The following is a 6,913-nucleotide window of genomic DNA, read 5'->3' as shown; positions in this document are numbered from 1 at the left end:
CGAGTCCCAAGCATGACATAACTATACAGTCGATTTTTCTCAATTCCAATGCATCCAAATCATAGATCTTGGTTCCTAGGACTAATTTCACACGTAAAGTTTCTAACTTTACGTTCATGCATGCTCATAATAAGCTAAAATGCCTAATAAGGAGCTAAAAGAGGAGATCTAGGTTTGGAATGGGTGCTTAGCTCAATAAAGGTGGCAACCTTGAGCTTAAGGAGTCCTGAAATGCTTAGATCTGAAACCCATTCGTCTTAACTACCCATAAATCGACCTCAAAGTCTAGAAAAGGCTCAAAAACTACACTAGCAAGCTTTTAAGGAGATCTACATGATGACAAGCCAAGATTCGAGCTTTATACCTTAATGGAAGATGGAATGAAACAATAAACTCAGATCCTCTTTGCTCTCTTGAGAACCCCTCTTCTCTCTATTCAGATACTTTGATATGGTTGATATAATTTTGTTTTGACACAGTTACTATAACTTTTGAGTTATAGTAACTACACTAGGGTTTAGTAAGGGACGTTATGAGGGTGATGGAGGCTAGTTTGGGGCACATAATAATGTTTAAATAGGGTGCAAACCCTTGAAATTAGGGTTTCATCCAGACTGACGGACTCACCGAGTCCAAGAATATGGACTCGTCAAGTAGCTAGCTTAAAATGCGGACAGAACCCGTCTCTACTCGACGAGTTGGGCTACAAACTCGTCGAGTACCCCTTTAGAATCGAAAGTTACTTTATTTAAATCACATTCCAGAAATGGGGCGTTACAAGTCAACGATCAAGGTCAAAGTTAACCTAGTAGGTCACCACACCGTGTCCAACTACTGTCCACGTCATGGCTATCCCATAACAAAACAACCGCGACAAGCTCTGCCACCACGTCGTAGCAAGCATGCCACCATGTCATGGTTTCTGTTCAAAACAACTTAATGGATTAAGCCCTTAATCCATTAAGTCCCATACTCATTTCTTCCAAAAAGCTTCCTTACACTCATATGCATCATAAAAATCCTTGATTTAAGGACATGCATTTCCAATGTATGTCTTTTACTCAACTTAGGTCAAAATGAAAGAAATGGAGTCAAAGCCCCATGTATGAGCTCAAAACTACATAACACTTCATATATGGAGCATCTAACTTTCTTAGGACCTCAATGATCAATAAAGTTGCCAACTTTATTGGATCCATCCACTCAAACAACATAGACATGAAGAAATGTGCATAAAAACCTAGACCTAGAAGATTGCATAAAAAAGATAAGAGCTTGTGGACTTACAAAAGTCCAGAATATGCACCAAGGGATGGAGATAAGCTCGCTTGATGAATCCTTGCACTAGAGCACCTTTTTCTTTCTTCAAAAACCACAAGAACACGACGAAAGGCTTAAAGTGGAAGAGAGGGGATTAGGGCTTGCTTCAAGGCACTTAGAGGTGATGGAGGTTGAGGGTGGATGAAACCTAGCCATCATTTCCATTAAATAGGGCCCAGGGCCCGAAATCTAGGGTTTTGAGCCTTAGACGTCACCACGTCGTGGACAATACATGACCACATCGATGAAACTTAAAATGATTGTAGCTCAAAAGGCATTTCCACGTCGTGGTGATCCTCCCAACCATGTTGTTGATGGGTTTCGAGCAAAACATCATTCCTATGGTGTACATGCAAACCCTAATAGATTTTGGATCTAGTTTGTCTAATGAACATGTAATTGAATATCCAAAGCTATAAACCCTAGATCTAGCATAAAATTAATCATATTAACATAAAATAGGGTTTAGATCTAACCTTTGATTGTTATATAGCAATAACAATCAATCCTTGGCTTCAGAAAGCTTAGTGCCTCAAGTGTTGCACCTCTAATGGAGTCACAAACACCACTAAGCAACAAGATGAAGAAGAGAAGAAAGGGGAGGCACCAAAATCGGCTGGAAACCCTAATCCAAGTGTAAGCCCCGTTTTTGGTGCCTAAGGGCTCCTTATATACTTAGGCAATTAGGGTTATCTAACAAGGAAACCCTAATTTGACTGCTTAAGCCCTAAGCAGCCCATTGACTCCTTATTTAGAAGCCTTGGATGACTTATAATGGGTTTCCCCCATAGAATTAGTCCACTCCACCTTCTATGGAGTCCATAAGCCCATCTATCTAATTATCTTCTAATTACACAATAAGTCCCTTAAGTTTAATTATCTTATAATTACACAATAAGTCCCTTAATTTTAATTAATCTCTTTTAGCCACAAAATTAACTCTTAATTAATTCTTGACTAATATTAATTAAACATTATGATTTCTCCTTTAATATATTATTCTTATACTATATTAATAAATCATAATTAAACCTTTCTCTCCTTAATTCATCCTACATATTGCTATGGTGAAGGCAACCCAAAAGGACCATGCTCATAATCGGGTCAAGTACATACCAAAATAGTTATGGACTTAGACACTAATGCAACAGTCTCCCACTTGGATAAGTCTAATAACTATTTTCTGTATGACTTCAGAACCTGATCAACAATCGTAGCTTTCAAAAGCCGCTGTCAACTCTGATCTTATCAGATAGCGCGCCCTTTAGATAAGGGATCATATATTCCTCCATTCTCAAGATATCGTATAGATACATGACATGAATTTCGATCATTCTCTCTATACTGTTTCCCGACTTTCGATTTATGACGATTGACAACAGACTATAATTGAACACATCAACTTAGTCCCGGCTTGGCCAAGTGCTTAGGTGTCATCACTAAGTCATCTAGGGGCCCACATATATCGATTTTATCCCACTTTGTGTAAAAGGAATGGATAAACTTCGACTCAAATTCTCGCTTGCATTTACTGATCGGATTACACACAACAATAAGTTTTATAACACCAAGTTACTGGTGCATTTTCTTATTATCAATGTGCAACCGACCAACAAATAACAACTCACATGTCTTGGTTTCAAGAATATACAATACTATCGACTCACTAATCACCCGTGATAAATCCATGAAGTGATCCAAGTGAGCGTGGGTTTCATCCAATACTCTAATCTTATTAAAGCACTCATGAACTCTGCAGCAGACTTGTGCTATGTCTAAACTCTTCAGACAATCTACAGACTTTTCATGACAGTCTTCCTTCATACTTACTTCCAACGTATGACCGACTGTGGAGGTTCGAATAACCCAGTTATTCTGGAAGTCAAAACATGCAAACTGAAACACAACAATAATACTTAATCCTATATGGCCCCAAACATGTGAGAGTAAATAAAACACTTCTATTTAAACACCATTTTGATTACTCATTATTCATCGTTTACTGTTTCAGAAAATCAACTTACTACTCAAATTACAACGATAGCTATCCCATGCACAAAGCATGCACACTATGTTTCCTATGGTCCTTACTTTGTGAGATAGATCAATTGAAAAACTTTTTCCAATGATGCTCATTTCATAATTCCCAATCCTTATCATTAGTGCTAGAACACAAGGTTCTTGCCACTACTAGAATATGCTAGATTCTAACATTTTATGCAACGATCATTTCGCAAAGTCATAGCACAAAAGTTACCAAGACTTGGCCAATGAAATTACAAAGTACTTATCGGAAATTGTTACAAGACAATTCCATAGACGTAAAGTCTCACATTCAAAGTACATTCCTTTAAACATCCTTCTTGCATAAAATTTTCTAATCTAGACATAGACTCTCAATATCCAACTCCCAATATGGAAACATTTCCTTATTTGCCATATGGCAACTCATTCTTAATACATTCTTATCTATTCATAATAATGTCGATATGGTCCATCCAATATCATACTTCCAACTACTCACAAGCGACCAATCCTCAGCGATCTTTGGATCGTCCTTTGATAGTTGTTTAATTATTTTAGTCAAAACCGATTCTATTCCTTTTTCCCTCTTAATGCGCTAGACATTTGGAAAATTTAAGAATGGTCAAATATTATAACATTTGCAATCGATCCTATACCCGAAGCGTATGGGACACGATGCATAATGTCTTACATAAAGATATGATACTTTACCAATCTTTTGCCATAATATTTTATGTGTCACATTCTAACAATTCGAACTATGAAGAGGGATGTCGTAATCATAATCGAAATTTAAGAACACACTATGTATCCTTTGACTAAATTTATTAAAAATTTTCAATCTAAGCTTTAGATTTTGAAACGAAGTATAATATTCTCTCCGTTAATTATAGCAAAACATCTTTTCAACCCATGCAACTTTGCAAATTGAATCTTTGTTTTTCTATAATTAATATTGCTAACTTGCAATATTTGCCATAATAATCATACAAGCATAACACTTATGCTCCCACTATCATGATGATTATTATCATATAAGCATAACACTTATGCTCCCACTAGCTTTAACATGTATTCAGAAAACAGGTGGACTTCCAGAAAACAATGCCTATTGAATTTCTGAAGTTCATATTTCTAATACCAAATGATTCGATAAGCCTTTATCTAAGCTTCTTAAACTTATACACTTTTGCCTTAGATAGCTCATATGTGTGTCTAAACAATTCAGAACTTATATCGATAAGTCCCAAATGTTAGACTAATTGCCAAATCTCACAATTCGAACTATGGAAAGGGATGCCGTAACCATAATCGAATTTGAGAATACAATTTTCACAATTGCTATCTTCTTAAAATCTCTCTTGGTGAAAGCATTTCCTCACAGTCATTTTCATGAAGGAGGGAATCTTATGACACTTAGATTTTTATGGTGTATGATTTCCTATCCATGTAAATTTGCCAAAACCAAGTTTGTGAAAAATCCAAACTCATATGGATTGAACTTTCTTGATTTCTAGCCTTATGGTAACACGAGTGCCCACCATGTCTTCAAAGTAGTTTAGCAACTTATCCTTACATATCAATGTACTTTCCATCGACCAAGGCGCTTTTATGCATTCAAATGAGAACTCATAGAACTCACATACATAATTAACTCAATTGGAATGGCATAGAAACAAAATAATGTCAACACGATAGGTTGTAAACCTCAAGTCGTGTGCTAGTGATGATCGATAAGGTTTATTCTTGATTTGTTCTTGAAACCTTTTTCAAGATCATTAAAACTCCCACTGACCTCTTGACATATATGATTCTCTTGTCAGGAAACTTTCCTAGACAAAACAAATATTCAAGAGTTAGCGTAGTTCTTATTAAGACAAAACACTTCACATAATTGGTTCTAGTTGGTCTTTGTCTTGTACAAGAGAACACAACTTACCAATTTCAAATGTGCATGAATAAGAAGACTTTTTCCAATTCCATATTTGTTGAGTGTTATAAATCTACTAAAGACTTGTCACTCAATTCGCAATCTTGGAGTATGACCATAAGATTCGATATTGGAACGAAGTATGATTGACTTCTTGATTTAACCATTTCCACAATTCCTGATTCCTCTTCTTAGACATACAAATGTACTAAGACTCGCTTAGAGGATCAATTGAGATATGGTTCTTAATCATTAAGACTTTATCATAATACACAATAAAAGGTACTCATCCTTCTTCTTAGTATAGAGAAACTTTTATCTTTCTGCCTACTTGATCCTTCTTTATTCGTTCTACTATTCATTGAAACTCTTTCAATCAACTCAGAGTTACACTTAATCTTATAAGTATAATCATATTTACTAAACTTTAGTAAATCATGACGAATATCTTTATCACTCTTGTGGTGGACTTGATTGATGCACAACATTGCGAACTTGATCTCCTAGTCCTTCACTTGACTCTTTGTCAACGAATTAGTGTAATTTCCAAATGTGAAATTTCACATTCATCATGCAACCAAGTTGTATGATTCCAAGTTTCTGTCCAATTGAAACTTGGGCGATGAGAAACTCTCCCTATTTGGTAAATTCTCGACATTTCCACAAATAACATAATTAAGAATCAAATCCATTATTGCTAATAATAGAAATTTTCAAACATCAATTTTTCATACACGCCACTGCAAGGATAAATAAACAAGATAAAATCAAAAATTCATTTTATTGCGGAAGAATTTGTCCTTACAGTGCAATTCAATTGAAAAACTATGTTATTACATATCTCTTAGCAATCTATTCTAACTCCAAGTAGTAGCTCAAGAATCCAATCTTCAAGCAATGCGATCGAAATCCATTTCTTCACGATTAGATTCAGCTCACTTCTTCCCTTAAGTTTCTGTAACGACTGTGTTTCCGGGCTTTCCATTTTTAGCAATGTAATAGTCTAGGTTAACCTTTGTAACCCGTTTTGAAATAATAAAAATGTATTATTTGAAAATTATGTGTTTTGTGCTTAATTGCTTAATTATGTGGTTTGGTTAGTTAAGAATAAAAATAAGCATCAAAATTAAAGTGTGAGATAAGCCCGATATCTTTTCATAAAGTTGTAGTGGTCGAAACAAGGATTCCGGAGATATAAGGAATGCCAAAATCCGAGTTATAACGAAGAAGTTATGACCTGTCGAAGTTTCGCGACAGAACCGGCACGACCCAGCGCGATCCAGCGCGACGTAAATAGTGAATTTAAGGTAGATAGATATCTATCCTTAGTGATCTAAATGAGAATTGAAGATCTCATTGATAGTAGTGCAACGACGGAAAGACAGACGGAATCGGAGTTCAGATGAAGGAGTTATGAATTTCGAACGGAGTTTTCCTGTCCCGGCCTACTAAAGATAATATATAAGTAATATACTTATAATATATTAAAAATAAAGTCAAAATTAGCCAATGGAGTCTAAACGAGAGTTGTAGAGCATAATCTCACCTTCGCGGCGATATAAAGAACGTCGAAAACGGAGTTCGTATGCGAAAGTTATGAATTTTTGAAGTTCGGGGCGCGAAACCCCAAAATTGTCA

Source organism: Lactuca sativa, chromosome 9 (genome assembly GCF_002870075.4).
Source record: "Lactuca sativa cultivar Salinas chromosome 9, Lsat_Salinas_v11, whole genome shotgun sequence".
Taxonomy (NCBI): domain Eukaryota; kingdom Viridiplantae; phylum Streptophyta; class Magnoliopsida; order Asterales; family Asteraceae; genus Lactuca; species Lactuca sativa.
This window is presented reverse-complemented; position numbering follows the sequence as displayed.